The sequence below is a fragment of the Triturus cristatus genome, chromosome 5_2, assembly GCF_964204655.1.
Source record: "Triturus cristatus chromosome 5_2, aTriCri1.1, whole genome shotgun sequence".
In the NCBI taxonomy this organism is placed as follows: Eukaryota; Metazoa; Chordata; class Amphibia; order Caudata; family Salamandridae; genus Triturus; species Triturus cristatus.
The window spans coordinates 273806371-273827297 of NC_140588.1; the positions used below are offsets into that span (position 1 = coordinate 273806371).

The 20927-nt window shown below is 44.2% G+C and overlaps 1 protein-coding gene across 3 annotated transcripts in view; it reads right to left on the bottom strand.

The window, feature by feature from the left end:
- The window catches only part of ATXN1 (ataxin 1), a 1009465-nt gene that overhangs the window by 676573 nt on the left and 311965 nt on the right, over positions 1-20927 (bottom strand). For all 3 annotated transcript variants that reach the window (XR_014962090.1, XM_085607037.1, XM_085607038.1), the window contains one exon: positions 2455-2527. The gene's annotated coding sequence lies outside the window, so the exon portion shown is untranslated. The remainder of the gene's footprint in view (positions 1-2454; positions 2528-20927) is intronic.

Here is a 20927-nt window from a genome sequence, read left to right on the forward strand (position 1 = left end):
GAACCGGTGCTCGGCACAGGCGTTTAATTGCCGGCTCTTAATTGTCTAAACCTGCACTTATGACAGCTGCCACATCATGGCGCTGTTGCTGTAATTTAAAGATGAGCAGAAAAACAGTTGTTTGCTAATTCAGTATACATTGACAAAAACGAATATCTGCCACCAAAGGCATTCTTAAATCTTTGGTGGAATCGAACAGTCGGAAATGTCACACTTTCGTTCTGATGGTTAGTAGTTGTGTCGAGTACAGTGGCAATGTGTTTTGCAAACTGTGGTGGTCTCCTGACGAGGGCACTTCATTTTTTTACAAATTAAGCACTCCTCTTCTCTCTCGCTCTTGTCCTCTGATCTCTCACTCCCCCCATCAGTCTCCTCCCTTCTTCTTCTCTCTCCTGACGCCCCATTTGCCTGCTGCTGTTAATCTCGGGGAGCTGGTTAATGTCACAGAGGCGTTAGCAGTGGCCATGGGCTCCCAAAACCATCCTCCCATAGCTAACCCATCGGGGAAATGTCCTATAAAATAAAAGGCCAGTCTCACCCTGCTTCCCACCCACACACAACCCACCCAGTCACCTGTAAGCCCTGCATTTTATCCTCATTTTATGTTGTTAATATTTCAACAGCTGTGTACCTGCTTAACACATTTTCTCATCAAATCACACATACCATTGCAAGATATGTTACTACAGCACTGAGAACTCTACAGAGAGGCCAAGGACTGAATGTACATGTTGTTAAACACTTTTATGTCCCTCTGACAGGCACTGTCAGAAACTCACACTGCCTTCAGCCTTAACACCGCAGGTCTCGAGCACCATGAAAAATACCCACCCACAAACTGAACTCACTCAGATACTCACAGGAGACTCAGTTCACAGTATGCTCTACACAAGAGCATAATATTGGATAAAAAAACCTTCTGAAGCACAATAACTGGACAAAGCAAATACTCTTCGATTATGCCAGATGAAGTTAAGTGTGAATTTAAAACGAGGACAGCGTCAATGACATGGGTTACCTTAAGGGCTCTCACTGTCATGGCCGAGAAATCGATCAGTGTTTTCGTTTAGGGCCTTGAATATAGGGCCCAAAAGGGAACAGTTTCAAAGTCAGAGGGAGATTTACTAAGATTTAACGCCGTGTTTGCGTCACAAAAGTGAAGCAAATCATGGCAAAATCTTTTTATTCCGAATTACTTTCCAGCGCCTAACTTGTTTAATGTAGTGCCAAGGGGGAGCACCAATCAATCAATCAGAACATTTGTAAAGCGCACTACTTACCCGTGAGGGTCTCAAGGGTGGAGCATGGGCGTTCCCATGTAACCACCCAAGGTTTCTGACGCTAAACCCAATTTACTAAACAAAGAAGACAGGGTTTAGCATCAGAAAACTGCGCCCTTTTAAAGTAGGCGCAAGGAAAGAGAAATGTACATGTGTTGTACTGTACAGCACACATACAAAGAGGGGAAATGGTTTAAGTCAGTATATGCATAGAATTTTGTACTCGAAGGTTACCCTCCAGTACAGAACCTATACTAAACTCACTGAGTCACCCTTGAACCATGGAAGAGGTGTGGTGCAGCGGCCAGGGTGCCTGACTCTGGACTACAGGGTTCACGGTTCAATCCTAGGTGCCGGCGGCAGGTTAGCCCAGCACCATGTGACTCTGGGCAATATCTGGGCCCAGCACCATGTGACTCTGGGCAATATCTGGGCAATAGCTCGCTTAATCTTCCCGAGGGCCCACAGTGCCGGGACACCACTTCGGAGGTTGCTTTACAAATACCGGTATTTCATTTCATTTCTCCATAGTGCACGACAGCTGATTTCAGCACCAGCGCTTGGGAAAGGGGAGGAGAGTGTCATATCATATGTCTGTAAATATGCCGCTCTCTACTTTTCACGCAGCACTGCGCTGCGTGTGTAAATGGTAAATGTATCGCTCAGTTTTTAGGTCTCGCCTGACCCAGCGCATGCGCTGGTCTGGCGAGACTTATTGAGAGGGCTCCAAAAAGTGGTACCAGGCCAGCCTAGAGCTTCAGTGCATGTGCGCGGGCGCGCGCGCCGCGCTTTACCGTGATTACTTTCACTTTCGCGGCCGCAGGGCCGCTTTGCATAGCCAATAGGGCTCGCTTTTGGGACCTTATAAGTATTTAGTTATGCAACTGTTGCATGGCTAAACACTTATAAGGTAGGTTCCAAAGGCGAGACCTATTGGCTATGCCAATGCTTGTTTTAAATTACAGACCTGTCAGGAACAACCCCACGAAAAGACCTGTAGTGAACTGGGCTGTGCACTTCAGAGTTCCACTCCACTACTTCTTGTAACCCAGTATCTTGTGGTAACATTTCCAAGATTGACAGGTAACCACGGTTTTCATCTTTACAAGAGAAAATGGCCGTACAAACGTTCCAAAATAGTAACAACCGACATAAAATGGCCAGTTCTACTCACCTCTGCTGTTACTCTTCTTTCAGCCTATTCTGAGCGCGTGCCGTTCGGTGTCCCGCTTACCAATGTTGCCTCACTGCAGAAAAAGAAAGGAAATACACCGTGATCAATCAATGCGACAGGTCCTTCGAGGTGTCATCACAACGCGGGCACCCACCCCACACCCTTTCACTTCTCTGTCACAGGACGAGAAAATGAAACCAGGCAGTGACTAAACGCGGCACTTGCGGCCTGTGCTCCGGGTGAGGGGGCATTATTTCAACACGTAAAAAATGTTAAACGTGTTTCCTCGCCTTGGTGGTAATTTGCTTGTGGTAAGAAATGTGTTTTAATTGCGGCATATCGTTAAACGTATAACAATCGGAGAATGTTTAAAAGAGTTAATAAACACGGACTAGTGCTTCCTTCTTCTGTCTCCAGCTTCAATGCACTGCTCTGGTTATGAACTCAACGTCACAGCAATGCGTGCATGTTAATCTAATCCACAAAAAAGAAACTGGGGCAAAAGTATGGAACCATCCTTGTAACCCCAAAACCAATCCCAATTACCAATAATAATCAATAACCATCGGATTAACCACTAACCTTGGATTTGGGAGTTGCGTGCACTAACGGCAAAGCACTTCGATGCCTTCTTGGTGGCAGTAAACGCTACATATATGTATCTGATTACAATATAATACAATATATGCCTAGTTCCGCCTACTCGCCTTTTTAATGGACTTCCCTCCCATAAGCACAGACACACCATCAGCGCGAGCGCAGCCCGTGTGACCTGAATTAAAACGAAATGCCCCAGCTCTGCACGCCACGCCCCAGAGGCGCGCGATGCACGTAAGAGTGCATTCACTGAAATGTACGCGGGGTACGTAAACCCGGAAGTTGGCTAGATCTGAACCTGTGGTTGTCTTCATCCATTTCCTATGACTACAATAGTACAAATAAAGCTAATAGTGGAAATAAACATGCCTCCTTGATTGCATCATGTCTCCTGCCCCTCTCCAGCGCCCACTGCATGTCTCCTGCCCCTCTCCAGCGCCCACTGCATGTCTCCTGCCCGGGCCGGCTTTAGCGCTGGTGGCGCCCAGTGCGACAATGTTAGTTGGCACCCCCAATGACCACCTCCACCATGGATTCCCTCACTAGCACCCTTTAACAGGTTACCAAGTCTGTCAGATGCATTAAATTTGTTATATAGCGCTACTCATACCAGTAAAGTGTGTCAGAGCACTTTGCATCACACACACATTACACAATCAATCATACATGTTTTAAATCAGAGTATAGGAAATGTTTACATAAGCCAAAGGACTAAAAGTGTAGGAGTCGCATGTCATCCATACTGGTAGGCAGTATAGTTTAAGCGTGCTTGGTGTGGAGAAGCACAAACTCAGAGTCGAAAAAGAAACAGCATAGTTGGGAGTTTTCTTTAATAATACGAATCGATTTCTAGCCAAATTAAGTCTTTTTGCAACATTAATCAATGTTCTATACTTTGCAGAGTGTATGCAGTTCTATGATGAAAGTTAATACCTCACTATTCTATGTTAGGACTTTGTTATAAATTGCAAGTAACAAAAGGATGGCTCTTATAAAAGCAGTCACCTGCTGATCAATTTACATGCACTCTGTAATCTACTTGGTACACGTTCTTTGCAGCAGGCAGATTAACCTTCTGTGCTACCTTCACATAAATCAAAAACCTCAACTACACAAAACTCTGATCTCTGGCCAGGAAGAACGTTAATCTCAGGAGATATCTGGACATTTTTGTGAGGCCCCGTAATTGCAGGAGGAAAGTAACGCCGCGGCATGGGCTTTAAAAGCATAATAAAGTTGTAAACACGGCGCCCCAGGACGCCAGCACCCGGTGCGATGGCACCGGTCGCACCGCACTAGAGCCGCCCCCCCCCCCCTCTTCAGCGCCCACTGCTGTCTTTAGTGTCTCTCAACAAGAAATGAAATACAGAGAAGTTGGCAGCCATTGCTAACAAAGTATACAGACCGCCGAGATTGGCGCGGCCAATCAGAGACTTGTAATACAGGCATCCACTTCTGTTATATACTGGCCTGCGGATTTATTGTGGTGAAAAGGTGTAAAAAAAAAAAAAAAAAAAAAAAGGAACAGCAGCAAAGACTGCCCATGGTAGGTGAGAGTAGAGACACTCTAGCTTTATTGATTGATGTGAGAATTGTAGAGTGCTCGTTCTCCAGAATAGGCAGCTTGGAGCTAAGAACCATCATATAAAGCAGAAAAGGAGGCATTTAACAAAAAAGAAAAAGATAAACGGCTGATTGCAAAAGCACTTCTGGGTTATGACAAACAGATGTTTTCACTTCCTCTGCTTCCTTGCTTTTAGATATTAAAGTGGGCAGACTGACATCAAATTACTGTTTAAATGCCCCCAGCACCATCCAATACTACCGAAGATTATTAGTCCACGCAGTTACTACTAATGCTGCAAACAGTAGCGTTCCGTGCGCCAAAGTCAAAAGAGTAGTTTGAATTCATCTCACATGGACTTTTTTTTTTAGTTTTATATAGCGCGAACTCGATCGGAAGGTATCGGGGCGCTTTACATGAGCTCCAGTTACATTACGCAAAGACGCATGCATTTTTTTGCAGGTACAGGGAGATTAAGTGATTCCCCAGCCGACGCCGAAAATCCAACCCTGTTCTTCAGTTCTAAAGTTTGGCCGCTACCACATCCTCTCTCCTAACGTCACCACAGGAAGTGACATTTTGCACTCTCTTTTTCAGAAATCGGGCTATAATACAATTTGCTTGAACACTCTTGAAAATTCGGAGTTGTAGTCCATTAGTATCGACCCAAACAGATCACGTGATACCGAATAAACAACAGCTTGAGTAATGCATGTGGCACAGTGGCCTGCAGGCTGTTTCTCAAAGCCTGAGGGGTCGACCTTCTTTCAAACTCATGAACCTCCGTGTGAGAGGAAGACCCCGAGGGTCAAGGAGGGAGGGATACACTTAAGAATATTTGGAACCAAAAATGTAGCAACGAGAGCCCATTTGACACAGGAGATGTTAGTCATTCCCAAAAATTAGAGGAAATGCAAACATAAAGGTGAAATATAAAACAGAACAAGCGAGTAAGCTGACGCTCTCCGACCTGTACTTTTACCTCTACAAGCATGTTTTTAATATCGAGACTGTAGTAGGGAATATCGAATCTAAAATAACAATAGGGCACAACACTGTGCCCACAGTATTAAGAGCAACAAAAAAAGAGACATCATTCAAACATTCTCAACTCCACATCTACGTACGTTGAAAACATATATAGTACCAAAATACGTATATGTGGAGTTAGGTATAGACAATACACACAAACGTACCTTTTGATATTGTGTCCCACAATATTGTGGTCTCAAAATTGTGACCTATGGATATTTTGGATTCGATAATCCTATCCTGCAGTTGATAATAATGCCTTTTACGTAGCAATAAATAGCACACTGTCACCTCTATGCGCTGCAAATAATTGCAATTATCATTATTCAAAGTAAGGGACTCGTATTTTCCTCGCAGGTTTTGAGCTAACATTAAGCAATGAACCAGCTAGGTTGTTCACTATGCCTCAGCCCTGCGGTAAGTCGTAGTTTTGCATCTATGCACTTTTAATGCTAACAAACCGGCTGCGTCGTCGTGTCTGGGGCAGATAATCTACAAAAGGGAACTTGGCCGACGCGCGAAGGGGGTGATGCGCTCGAATGCGATGTGTGCACGCTCTCAGATGTAGCGTGCATTGAAAGCCAGGGAAGGGACTGCGCCGTCCTCCCCCGCCAGCCTTTCACCTTGCCTAATGGGAGCTTTTTTTTTTTTTTACTATGTAATTTTCTAATGCTGCAGAGTTTATATTTAGAATTCAGGATTATGTCATCCGCCATCCAGCGCGCGCTGCCGCCTGAAAGAACTGCATTGGCAGAACTTTACACCACAGTACATCCCCAGTCAGGTCGTTAATGACAGCGCGCAGCACAATCCGATCAAGTATGCGTGGCTCGTGTCCAAATGCAGTACAACGTGAATCCCGAGACGTCCCAGTTGTACGGCTGCAGGAGTGGAGAACACGTGCGGCGGCAAAATGGGTCAGTGTGTGCTGCCGGGGCGTGCAGAGAACAGGCGCGAGCTGCGCAGGCTGCTCGAGCGTAAGGCAACATGGCGGGCGGCATCCACACACAAACAGACCATTCATTTAATAGTTATATTTGCTTGTGTCTTTTTTTTTTTTTACCGTTATCCATGCTAATCACTCTCGCCAAGTGTTAAACAGGCTCACTCGCGAAAAAAAAGAAAATGGGTGGTTTGCTTGAATTAGTCTCAGCCACAGGTAATGACTGGACCATTGATGTTTGCCTAGTGTGTCGCCCCAGACCGAGACCAACCGTATGCAAATCAGGCTTAGTCCTGCTCCTATAGGAATAGCCCAGACTGAATTGCCAACCCAAGGTCTTTCTAGATGGGAACCTGCAACCCCGGACCAGTTTCTGTCTTCTTGGGCCTCATCAGTAGTGAAGGTTGAGACCTAAGGTTCAATGAGCATGGACCCGCGCCTGGACATGCCCGCCTCCCTTAGAGAGAGTCGCCTGGACATGCCCGCCTCACTTAGAGCGAGTGTCACTCGTGAAAAAAAACACAAGTAGGAGTCTCACGCATTGCTCTCAGGGTTTCTCTCAATGCTCTACCTCATACAACCATCCACTCCATTTATCTCACAAGCAATGTTTCTGGGCCCTCCTATCACAGTAGCCTTTTCTGTTCATCCAGTAATGTCAGCCCAATAGGGAGGGATTGTCTCCTCCACCCTTTACCTGCGGCATGTGGCCGTCTCAATACTACTGCCCTAACACAGACCAATGGTGAGGGGGGAGGAGGCGGGAGACAGATTAGAATATGATTTCAAGGATAAAAAATAAAAGAAATACTAATGGTCTCACAATCTCCCACCATGAAAACATACGTGGACGAGCGCAGTTATTACCAAGAGAAGCCATGCGACGCGAGGAGCGTCTGCTGGTGGCAGGTAAAAAACATTGCTTGCAGACTGTACTCCCTGTCCTAATCTAAGCTTCCTATATTCACAGGGCCCTGCCCTTGCCTTCCTTTGGAAAGTCCTGATATTTGATATGTTGGCCCTATTGCTGCAAATATCTCCCGAAAGAAACAGTAGTATATGCCAGGTTGTGGCTGATGGATCACGCAAGTAAGCCAGCCAGTAAAAGGCATGCCGGCTCCCCGTATAACCTCCCATGGAACGCCAGAATATGGATGCAATTGACAGTGCCCCCAACATGACCAGGGCCTGTGGGTACCAAAGAAGCCCAATTGAAGAACACCTGAAAAAGCTGTGCCACTCGTCTAGTGGGGCGGTCGCTGGGCTGTGTAGTAACTCTACATGGGGAATGGGCCATGCAAATTATTGAATGGGGTATCAATGCTTTCCACATACATTCTGCTCTGCGTAATCCCAGTCCCATAAATTGTTTTTCCCACCTCATTATCTTCCCTTATATGACTGCCTCTAATGGGTCTTCCTATGGATGTGCACCTTTCGTGGTGGGATGCTCCCACATTGGCGTAATAGGGCACGTAGGCCTTTTACGGAATGCACATTGCTTTACTAAGTATCCAAAGACGGGGAGCAGACAGATGGATAGATATGGAGCGAAGTGGCTAGACAGACACTCAGCTAGACATGTAAATAGAATTAAAGTGTGATGTGTTGATATGTTGTGCTTTGTTCCCCAGCCTCTGTGACTGGTTACTCTCTTCTCTCCTGTGATTGGCTAGAGTGCTGTGACTCAATGAGCTGTCTGCTCGTTGCTGGGCAGGACACAGTGGCTCGTGTTGCTGTGTGGAAGAGGCAAACTCGGAGGCGGAAGCACTCATTTCTATACAGCACTCTCACATGTCTGTTTCAGAGAGCACACACACTAGCTCGTGATCCCGGACATGAAAGACTCGGGCGGGATTCACAGCAGCTCATATCAGGGTGGGTTCTGCTTCCAAAATTCTCAAATGCGTTCATCAACACGTTCAGTTTTAATATATGAATTGAAATGTGCTTTTTACCTGCGATCTTCAGCTTTTTCAGACACATGCCATCAATAAAAGCCGTGGTGACAGCAAGGCCCCGCAGCAGCATCATCCAGGACTCTAAAAGGAACAGGACTACCCGAGCAATTAAAAATGGCCTCCCTTGTTGAAATATGCTTATGTGTCTATGTTATTTGTGTGCAGTTCTACATACAGAAGAATCCCTCGGGATAGCTTTTACAGCAGAAAGCGCTAGACAAAATGAATATAAAATAAGCATTGGCAAAGCCTTTAAGTCTGGCCTGGGCAGACTGGTGTGATGAATATTTGTTATGGTAAGCCTTTGCCTCAGAAATATAACGAAATACATTAAAATATGCACAGCCTAAACATGGAAGCCATATGGTTGCAATAAAAATGTTATTTAAAAACAACAAAACACTGTAGATTGTTTCAATACGGCAGCACGAGTGCTTTCTAGCAGATAGGTATACGTTGAAAGGGTATGGAAACCCAGTTAGGTTTTAATACGCATCATAGGAAAATATGACTCTTATTGGCACAAAGAAAAGGTACAATTGGTTTTTAATTACTGTAGCCTGAAAACATAGTATGAATGCCTAAGGATAACTAGCAAATAAAAAGGATAAATAATGGAAGGATAAAAGCATTAGAAAGTAAAGTTTTGGTCCGCCAGCCCTGGCATTGAAGTGCACTTCTTTTTACAAGAATGCACACTTATTATCAGGAAAAATACCATCCTTCACAGTGCAGGACAGTCAATGGCAGAAGCGGGCTGATCCCCTGCCCCATGGTGTGTGGAAGAAACATGTCAATGCCATTAGAGTACACCAATGGATAAAGAAGGGTAACCCAATGCCTCTATTTATTAATATTTTTTGCATTTGTGATTTGTTTGTTTTCTTGCGGGACCTAAAAATGTATACATTCCAGCATTATAAAGATGAATAGGGTGGAGTTTTGGCTACATGGAAAGTCTGGTTCAACTACATATTTCAAGCATATACTGCAAAAATAAGAGGTAGAAAAAAAAAAATTCCTCCGCCTAAACGTGGCAGCTAATGCCTGCAATACAAATTTGAAATAAAAAAAACCAAAATATCACATACAACTTAAATAGAATACTAAGTGTGCTTCCCAAAAGGAAGGCGCACTTAGAATAGGTACAGAAACTCTTGTTTGTTTTAAAACACATCAAAGGAGAATATGGTTCATATTGGTGCAACGACGAGGATGATAAAAAATGGAAAAGTATAAAGAACGGAAAGGAAAAAACCTTAAAAAAGAATAGACCCACCAATATGGTATAAAAGTGCACTTTTATTTAGTAACTTTTGCACATGTTACACGTGATCAGGGGACATGCAGTCACTAAGTATGCAAGTGAGTGAATGACTAGTCAGTCACACAGCTTTATTCGATCTTTTTAAAACGGATCATAAAAGCACAAATCATCTTAAAATTTCAACGCCAATATATAAACCTATATACAGGATTAAAATAAGAATTAAACAAGTTTGCTATGATCCACATAAGTTCATATGAAATCATTTAAAAAAAACAGTTAAAAATGTCAAATTAATCACTACTACTAAGATGTCATCCCACCTTTTTCCTCTTCCTAAAACAGGCCCACAAAAACGAGGTAACACAGCAACATGCAAATGGATCCAGGAGGGCCTTTAAAAAGTACAGAGCCACCAGACACTGCCTGAAATTGTGGTACCTCAGAATTGGCACTATAAATGTTTTCTTTTCCTCTGTATAATTTTTACAAAATAATACGATGTGTAGGTCTGACTGCATGGCATGGTTATTGCAGGGACAGGGTGAGAGATCTGATAATTTGTATTTCTTTTGAGGGTATCTCAGGAGTAGCGCGATCATATTCATTCGAAAACGCAGGAGAATAAATCTATGCTGCGCATCATTTATGCAAGAGAGATAATGAAAACCTTCCCCTGGTCTTGGTAGAACATAAGAAATAGAGGAATGATGGATACGTTTCGTTTCTCTTTGGGCATAATTTGATCTCTGGACAAATAAGTCTGTTATCCTTTTATTTGTGACCCTTTTGCTGGACTCAGGGTCCTGAAATAATTCTCCCATCCCTAAAGCTTTCAATTGGGCCTCTATGTAATTTAACCACCCGATCCTTTTATAGAAATCTAATTTACAGCAGTCCCTAATGATGGTTTGGGTGAAGTCCACCGTAGACCTCCGCAATGATGAGAACCACAGCAGGACTGGAGCCAATCTTATGCTATCGCTCAGGTAGGGGAGCCCTAATTCAAGATGTAAGATATAGTTTGGGGCTGATTGCGGTAAGGCCACGATTTTTAAAGAAGGAGTCTTCTATTTGTTGTAACGGGGCAGCGCTAGCCATACCCCAAACTCCTGCCCCATATGTTGCAGCAGACTTTGTTTTGGCTGAATATATATTTTTGATTACATCGAGTGGGCTTCCTCCCAACTTCCTTGCAAATCTTTTAACAGCGTTGACGCTCCTTTACATACCTTGGGCTCTTGACGCCACTAAATTAGACCATGAGTGATCTTTGTCAAAAAACACTCCAAGAGCGAATGACTAAAGCGGGCTGACCTGTCGAAGCATCATAACGTTTACTGTGCTGGGCGAAACCAAAATGTGAACTCATTGATTGTGTGTGTGTGTGCGTGTGCGTATATATATATATATATATATATATATTACCTACTGGCGGTCGCCAGTAGGTAGTTATAGTTAGGACCACGTTTCCATAGGAAAACCTCAACATTCTATTTTGAATAACTTTGGCGCCGGTCGACGAATCCTCGCGAATTTCTCAAAATAGGTGGGGCGCTACGCTCCGCTCCTACCCTGAAAGTCTCGGGGGGATTCGTCAAGCGGGGGCTGAGATAAAAGGGGGGTCCCAAAACGCGTTTTTCCCATGCATTTTTCCATAGGACCTTTAGAACGAGCTACAGCCCGAACGGCTGAACAGAATTACTAGAAATTTGGCAGAGAGGTAGTCCCTAGGTCAAGGAAGTGCCTTTTGTAGGTTTGGTGTAAATCTGTTCAGTAGATTCTGAGAAAATAGCCTTTAAATCAATATATATATCTGAGCCAGCTTACGGTACGCTTACCGTACGCTTACCGTAAGCGTACGGTGGCGTGCGCGAGCGCGATTCTGATTGGCTCTTAGATCTTAGTAAACATTCGAATCGGCCGAAACCAGGAAGCGGCGGCCGCCATTTTGTCTCTCGCACTGAGAGAGATTTTTAAAATCGGAAGCCCAAAAACATGTAAAGGGGCTGTTTTGACAACTCCCTCCCACATAGTCATGTTGAGGGAGTCCCCAAACATCCCCCAAGTGCAAAAACGGTTTTATTTTTTTTTCGGCAATTTCGCGGGGTACGCTTACCGTACGCTTACGGTAAGCGTACGGTAAAAAAATAAAAATAAAAAAAACACTATCCACACTTACCCCACCCCCTGTGGTTTTGGTGGCCGAAGGCCACCAAATGTGCTGGGCTTATTACAATGGAAAAAAACACTATCCACACTTACCCCACCCCCTGTGCTTTTGGTGGCCGTAGGCCACCAAATGTACAGGGCTTATTATAAGGGAAAAAAACTTAGCATTTAAAAAACCGTACTAATTCACTGAAAAAACCATAGGTTTCACACACGTTATAGTTAGGAATTAGCATTTAAAAAACCTTGCAAATTCACTGAAAAAACCATAGGTTTCACACATGTTATAGTTAGTGGAAATTTTACTGATAAAAAACCAATGAAATTGCCCCGTTATAGTTAGCGCAGGCAACTATAACTCACGCGACCACAATCCTCTGCTGATGACATATGTGTCTTTATGAAAAAAAAATATTTGTAATATATGTATAGCTAAAAATGTATGGAAGAAGACATGGGCAAATAAGTGTCTAAATACAGTATTAGCATCAGCAGAGGATTGTGATCGCGTGAGTTATAGTTGCCTGCGCTAACTATAACGGGGCAATTTCATTGGTTTTTTATCAGTAAAATTTCCACTAACTATAACATGTGTGAAACCTATGGTTTTTTCAGTGAATTATATATATATATACACATAAACATACACACACACTTTTAAATGGCATGAAGCAGGCAAAAAACACAAAATGTAACTTTATGCCACACCCAGAAATGTAGATCCCACAACGCGGTGGGAGGTTGGCATGACAGTCTATTACAGAGGGCAAGTGGGCACCTTTTCCTTTTGCCACACCTCATGTTGTACACTTCTCTGCATAAACACCGACGGTCTGTCTGCAACTTGAATAGTTAGAATCACAGGGGCTTTCAACGCCGAAAATGCTATTTTTTTCTCCCCTTTGCAAGGTACATGGGGCTTGCTTATTGTGGTTTACCTCACGCATTCCTTATCTGTCATTCATTCTTACCCGCTCGGGGATTCCCGCGCTGAAGACGTCACAAGACGTCGCACCCACGGACACGCCTGGACTTGTCCCGGCAGTGGCACCAGGGCTTGAAAAACATATTGCCACGGGCCACGGCCTGGGCTTACTCTAAATCCGTTTCTTTATTTTTAAATTTAGTAACTCTGCTATTTCTGTGTTCCAGTTCTGTAACGTGGAGTGAAGAGCTGAACCGGTACAAGCTTAATACGAGTAGGAAACAGCACCCGCTTCCAATGTTCGAACCACATCCGAGATCTGCATATTTCCCTAGTGGCTCCCTGTCATGTATGACGCACTTCCATAATTCCTGGGTTTCTGCACTTCGCACCAACGGCACTTTGAGCAACTCCATTAAAGCAATTTAAAAGACTATTGTATGTAATGCACACGCTGACAGAGCCAATAGTTTTAGCGTTTGAAAAGTGAATAATTGTTTTTTAACTTCGCTAAGACAGCGTGTGCAAAAGCAATTGCAAGCATCCCTCACAGATCAGTTTCAATACCGACAGCACTATCGACTGAGGGAAAACTTCCCCCTCACAGGCATCATTTACAATACCGACCGCATTTCAAGTACCCTCACACAAAGAGCGGACACCTCTGGTGGCAGGAGATTGAAAGTAGTATTTCCATCCAGTACCCTCACTCAAAAGTCAAGCACAGCACTGGTAGGAAAAGTGCAAGCTTCCTTCACACACAACTCAGTTACAGTGCTGACAACAGTGGCACACATATCCTCTCACACAAAACAGATAGAGAACTGGAAGGAGTGCAGACTTTCATAGCACAGCAAACATTGACAAGAAAGACAGCAGTGTTTCAAGTAACACAAAGAACAGAAACAGCACTGGTGGCAAAGTGCCAGGAGTGCAAGCTTTCCTCGCACAAAGATATTTTACCACACTGACCACACTGGTACTAGTACCCTCATACAAAGAACAGACACAGCACTGGTGGCAGGAGTTCATGTTTTCCTCACACAGTGATAGCTTATAACAATTCCCCCCTGGTACAAGTACCCTCACTCAAAGAACAGATTCAGCACTGGTAGGAAAAATGCAAGCTTCCTTCACACACAAATCAGTTACCCTCACACAAAGAAGAGACACAGCACAAGCTTCCCTCGCACATAGATATTTTGCCACACTAACCACACGGGTACAAGTATACCTTAACACAAAGAACAGACAGTACTGGTGGCAGGAGTGCAAGCTTCCCTCACACAAATATATTTTACCACGCTGACCACACTGGTACAAGTACCCTCATACAAAGAGCAGACACAGCACTGTTAACTGGAGTACAATCTTTGTCTCCCCACTATAAGGAATCTGCACCTGGGAACAAAAAGTGGGTAAAGGGACACTCTCATCTTGGTCACAGGTCATTCCATTTACTCTTAATTCTCGAACATATTTCACCAGCTCAGGAATCGGATCTTTCTCACTGTTCCCGCTCGCTGCCCCCTCCTAGAATCATTATAGCACATCAGATGTGTCGTGCCAGATGATGCCTTAAGCACATCCTTCTATTAAAAATCCAGGACACATTAATTCATCGTGTTTGAAATAGAAGACGGACTTGAATGGGATTAACCCTCGTCTCACCAGTTCTGATCTGCCATTAGGGAACAATCACTGCATCATTGCAATGCAGGAAGAACTTCACGTAAGCCAAATTTTCAATTAAAATGCAATTTAATGTAGGTAATTAGAAAACACATATGCTGAACTGTTACTTTAAATACAGGTTTGAACGGATTAGGTGAATGTGGTAATACATATGTTAATTAAGTTTACATAGTGGTATATTATAATGTATTAGGTAGCGTGGAAGGTACATGGTATGCGAGTGTCACCTGTGTAGTAATTGGTGGTTTAAAGTAGGATAGTGGTAGGGTGGTGGTTGTGTACGATGTACTTGATAATGTAGGTTGTGGCATAAGAGGGACACACAGAGCATTCTGTGTAATTTAGACCAGCAAAGCTTTTCCATCAGTTCAACCCATGGAAATCATACCAGAGTAAACAACACATGATGTCCTCATGCGACCACAAATCACTACACTCTTCTACAATCAACACACAAAAGACCCAAAGCATTCTGAAAAAGTAAATGAGACTTGAAGTACTTTGCAAATAAGCCAAAATAAGATGACATTAATAGCGTTCAGGTTGTACAGACTGTACAGGTTAGGCGGTGGGTAGTTGAGGTATGAGGTAGGTAGTATGGGTGAAGTTTGATTAGATGGTAGGTGGTGCTATACATAGTGTAAGTTGTTAGTGTGCGGGTGGCGTAGGTTTCATAAATCACTGTACTCTTGTACCATTCCCCTGTATATTTTGAAGAGCGCTCAGCGGCAGTAAAAGTGATGCTAATGACTTTACAAAAAAAATGCAAAAAATAGTGTGCAGGTAGTGTTGGGTGCAGGTGGTACATGGTGTTGGGAGGTAGCTTCCAGTAGAGTGGTTGTAAATGCTGTAAGGTGAAGTTGATCTACAGTGTTGGTGGTCGTAAACAGGGTGTAGGTTGTAAAGGAGTAGGGAATGGGTGACATAGGTGCGGCATGCCGGTAGTGTAGGGTGTAGTTAGTGAGGCGGGTGATTGCATAGAGTATAACTAGTGGTGCAAGATAGGGATATGGGTGAGGTGCAGGTGGGTGTGTGAGGTGCACTTTGTGGTGTAGCTTGTAGAAGTAGGTAGCTGTGGAGATTTGAAGTGGTGGTGGAGGGTGGAGACAATAGACTGGGTGTAACAGGTGCAGTTGGTGGAGGAAGCGGTGTAGATATTGGGTGCAGATGTTGGCCTTGGGAAGTATGGGGAAGAAGCAACTTTCATGGGGGGCACAAGTGGCCTAGGACTTGAAGGACAGTGAGCCCCAGTGGGTTTAGGGTGTAGGATTGGTGAAGTAGAAAGCAAGTGTTGGTGTTGTCAGTGAAAGGATTGGTAGTTGTAGGTCGTATTGCAGCTAAGGCAAGGTTTAGGATATTTGTGGTGGTGTAGGTGGTTGGTGAAGGGTGTTGCTGGTGGTGTGAATGGACATTTAGCATGTACATAGTGGGGTATGATGCAGTTGGCATACCGAAGGACGGCGATGGGATCTGAAAGCAGCCCTGGAAAAGATTTTAATACCAGCTACATGCTGTACCAAGCAAACAGAGGGAGCAGTTCAAATATAAAACAGATTTTAGAGAACTAGGCACATCCAACAATTTTCTATTCAAAGGAAGCCAAACTATTTATTTCACAACCCAGTTTCCTTAACATATTAGCAAAAAATAGCTAGCGGCTTTACAGGCATTTCTAGTAAAACTCATGAAATATTCCAATGCTTCCAGGCCTGGCACATCACCCAAAGGCATTAGTTCCCTGCAATCACGCATGCCTGAAAGAAAATTGTACACCGCTCCCTCAGGGCTGCATTCATGGAGAGCCAGACATGAAAGCAGCTTGCTGTTTTCAAGCTTAGCAGTGATTTCAGAGTGTTCTGCATAAGCAGCTCAGCCATGGTGCTTTGTGGAATATGTGGAGAATGAGGTAGTGTAATCTTTAGGCTGTAGGGCTGTCGTGTAATTTGTAGGAGGTAGTGTATGTTGTAGGTGGTGGCGTATGGTGAGGGTAGTATTAAGTTACGGTCTAGGGTGTAGTGAGGGGTTTAGGTGTTATTTGATGGTGGAGGTAGTCGTGTTGGGTCTAGGCGGAGGTAGTATGGGATATATAATGTAAGTGGTAGCACAGGCTGTTGGTACTGTACGGTGTAGATCATGGGCCTAATTAAATTGGGGTACAGGTGGTGTAGAACATAGATTATCAAGTAAGGTATCATTTTTAGGTGGTTTGGTTGGAGGAGATAGTGTGGCCGTAGGGGTGGTGTCCTTGTAGCGCATGACTGTTTGGCAGGGGTGGCTCCTCTGCTAAGGTGGAGGAGGGTCGCCCCACTGCTTTAAAGCCGTGCAAAGTAAAAATAAAATGATAATAATGGCCGTCCGTTATTATCATGTTATTTTTACTATAGCAGTTTCACGGCAGTGCATACCCGCTGATAGGGCGGGGCCGGCCTCCCCTGACGTTGAGGCCAGAGGAGGAGTGGAAGCTGCACCTAAAGTGCGCATGAAGGTTTAGCCGGCCGTCTCGAGCTGGCCAAACTGTCATGCGCACTGTGCATGCTTTCCACAGGCTGTATTCTACAGCCTTAGTGGAGAACATGCCCAGCCTCCAAGCCCCTGTTTGAGCGTCGAACCACGACACTCAGACCAATCACAATACTGCTTAAGGCAGCGTTGTGATTGGTCATGAGATTCTGGGAGGCTGGGTGCTTCCTGCTGGAGAAGACGTGGCGGCTGCGACGGCGAGCTCCAGGTTAGTTGGAACATGTCGTGTGTGATGTATTGTAGGTGTAGCCTTTGGGGAGTAAAGGCACAAACCAGCATGTAAAGTTTGGTAAGAGGAGCAAAAAGGCACTGCTGTCTGCTCCGGCTCCCACAGTGTAAGACTAGGTAGAAGCAACATACACTGCAGGTGTAGATGGTGGTATGGGAGGTGTAGAGTAGAGGAGCGGGCATAGGTGGGAAATATGGGTGTGACTGTTAGAGTAAGGTGGAGGACATGGAATAGGAGGACATGTAGGGTGCAGGTAGGGTAGGATGTAGGTGGGTGTTGTGGAAATTGTGGTGCACAGTGTAGGTGTGGCATAAGCTTAGAGAGTACTGTGAAAGGAGCGTGGGAAAAGGTGTCATCTATAGGTAGTGAAGTAGGGTGAGATGTACAGGATGGGTGTTGGTGTAGGTAATGGTCGTGGAGAAGGGCCCAGAAGGGGTTGACAATGGGGCTGTTGGGTGCAGCTTTGGGTATAAGATGTGCTGGAGGGTCTAGGTGGTGGCATAGAATTTGAGTAATGGAGTAGGGATTTGATGATGGAATAAGGTTTAGAGTATATCTGGTGTGGGTGAAGGGTGATGTGGTTGTGTAGATGTAAGTTGATGTACAGGTGTGGGGTGTAGGCTGTTGTGTGGGTGTAGAGTGAGATTGTAGGGCCCATGTGATGGTGTGATGGTATATGTGGTTTGGGTGTAATGTACGGTGGTGGGGTAGATGTAGGGTTTAAGTAAAAGTGTAGGCACAATCCCAACCCTGGCCCTAATATCCCTACTTAAACCCCTGTACTGCGACAACCAAATATGCCCAGTATTGATGGTTTGAAAAATGCATCAGTGAAGCAGGCTTACATCAATTTCAACCATGCCATGGACAACAGTGTTAGTTCAATTTCACTGAAACAGAAACCGTGAAACACACTGCACCTCTCCTATAAAACCAATTCAATAATATTCTACATCAAAACTAAAGAGGTTTGACAAAATGCTATTAAAAGAGAAACAGGTAGAGGTAGACTAGCCAATCGTGGCTCGAGTATGGCTCAGGTTATGTCTATCGTTCTGGTTTGACCCTTGTTCCACGGGGACTGGTGTGCAAAATACAATCTAGCAGGCATTCCAGGCACTGACCCCTTTGTCTTTCTAATGCAGGTTTTGAAGCCCAAAAACTGCTAAACCGTGGAGTTTCTAAAATGTAAATTGTTGCTTTTCTGTTTGGGTTCAAAAGCAGCACCAAACAACAAGGTGATGGATGGAATGCTTGAATTAATCTCCGCCACGGGTGATCGCTCAGGCCGAATTTTTTTAATTAACCATACCATTTTAGACAGAGGCCACATTATGCAAATCATTACTGACCCTGCTCCTCATGGGAGCGGTCCATCCTCGACTGACAGACAAGGCCCCCTCTAGAAGGGAACACAGCAACCCAAAAGCGGCTTGAGCTTATCTGGGCATCATCAGTGGGGTGCAGCTTGAGACCTAAGGCACAGGGAGCCAGTCGCACACCTGGCATATCCGTTGCACTTAGGTATGTCAACTGCAACACACAACATAGTGATTGATGGGGTGTTTGAATTAATCTCAGGCACTGGTGATCACTCAGTCCAGATTTGGGTCCGTGCTCACTGGGGCACACACTCAAGCTGTACCTCACTGATAAAACCTGTGTAGGTTGAAACTAATCTGAGGTTGCTCGTGTTCCTGTCGGGAGGGGATCTGGTTTGGTAGTTTGGGCTAGACTGCACCTTTTGAAGGTGATGCAAGACTTCTTTGTATATGAAAGGTCTCTGAATAAAGTGGCATAGTGGGTGAAAAACGATGGACGGGGAAGCAGCCGATATCTGAGATTAATTCAAGAATTCAGTCCATCAATTTCTTCTTGTCTGAGTACAAAAGAACATGTAAATGAATGTCGGTAGCATGCTGACCAGCACGTATCTCTGATGAAGACCTGTGAGCGGGAAGTCTGTGGTATCACCTGACTTTTTTTGTTTAGCTAATCTACATAATTGCTGTAATTAAGGTGTTCTTTTTTTTTTAGGTCTGGCATTTGGGACAGGTTCAGCTGCCTCACCAGACTATTGTATTTGTCAATAAAAAAATAATTCAGAGTATACAAACATTAAGGGGCTTTTGGTCAACAAACTTCATCCACTGGTCTGTTAAATTGTCATTCACACTTTGCATGAGCCTACCACATCATGGGGCAATAGCTCCGCAAGTTTCTGCCACTGGCTCCCATAACTTTGAGTGACTGCACAAAGCCCATACACATTGTTCTCATCCTCACGAAAATAGTCCTTTTCTCCTCCTTGTCAAAGCTGGTTCAAAGCAAGTTTTTAATTTTATTTATTTTTTAAACTAACTTTAAATATTTATTGCTTGCATTCCCTTTTAATGTGGCTATTATGAAGCGTTCAAGCGACACTGTAAAATTGAGCTGACTCCTATGGGACTCCTATCTGAGTGCTTGGTTAGGTGTCTCCTTCAAAATAATAACAATAAAACATTTAGCATAACTGAAAGGCTTATTTAAACAGGATCATTAGTAAAGCAGACAGAGCCACATTGTCGAATGTGTTTTATTTTTCTTACGCAGACAATTTGAGAGTACCGTGAAGTTATTAGATCCATTATGTGCCTACGCAAAAACCTTGCTATTATATCGTGGAATAGACAATATGTTGCTCCAAAAATAACGATAATGCCCATATGTGCAGTGCACATGATAAGCTCAGTGTCTTGGTCTGCCCATGCGAAATATCGTCCGAATGGGGTGTTCCTGAATGTTTTAAGTTCACGTTTACAAAATATTTATTTTTTCTATATATTACTCAGTTGTAGTCGGTGAGTAACACAAAATGATGGGCCCACTTGACGAGTGTGACGAGAAGCCCGTGAGTCTCCCATATCTCACAGATATTAATTTGCTTTGGCCTTATTGGGGCCCCCCAGAAAATGCCATTGCTCACAGTGCAAGACAGCCAATGGATGAAGGGGCTGACCCATTGCCCCGTGATGTATGCTGTGGTTGGCAGGAGGAACATGCAAACAGACAAATGGATGAAGAGAGCTAACTGAAAGATGGGTTCTGTGTGTGTGTCTGTCTCTCTCTCTCTCTCTCTCTTTCTCTCTCTCTATATATATATATATATGAATTGCTACAGCTTATGAGGTCATAGATAGTAAATGCTACTTTTAAAGAGCACAACGCCCTTGAGTACATCCGAGGAGGAGACGAGGAGATTTATAATAACTGGTTTATTTATCACGGAATGGTATAAGGCACCACATGTAGCTTTTAGATTACTTCAGAGAGCTATCAGTTTGTAAGAATGGAGGAAGGGGAGGGTGAAGTCTGATCGAATGGTGATAGCAGAATCAGATCTCCTTACATCGTGCCCATGTGTCTGTGCATTGGTCAGTTGAGGGTTGAAGGTAAGACGTAGAGAACAGCAACCTTTTCCAGCACCTTCACCGCACCTGCACAGATTCCAGGGCTTTCGGCTGGACCACCCAGACCAGCAGGATCTGTAAGGAGGGGGAGTGCGGGCAGGTCCAATGGAGTGGTG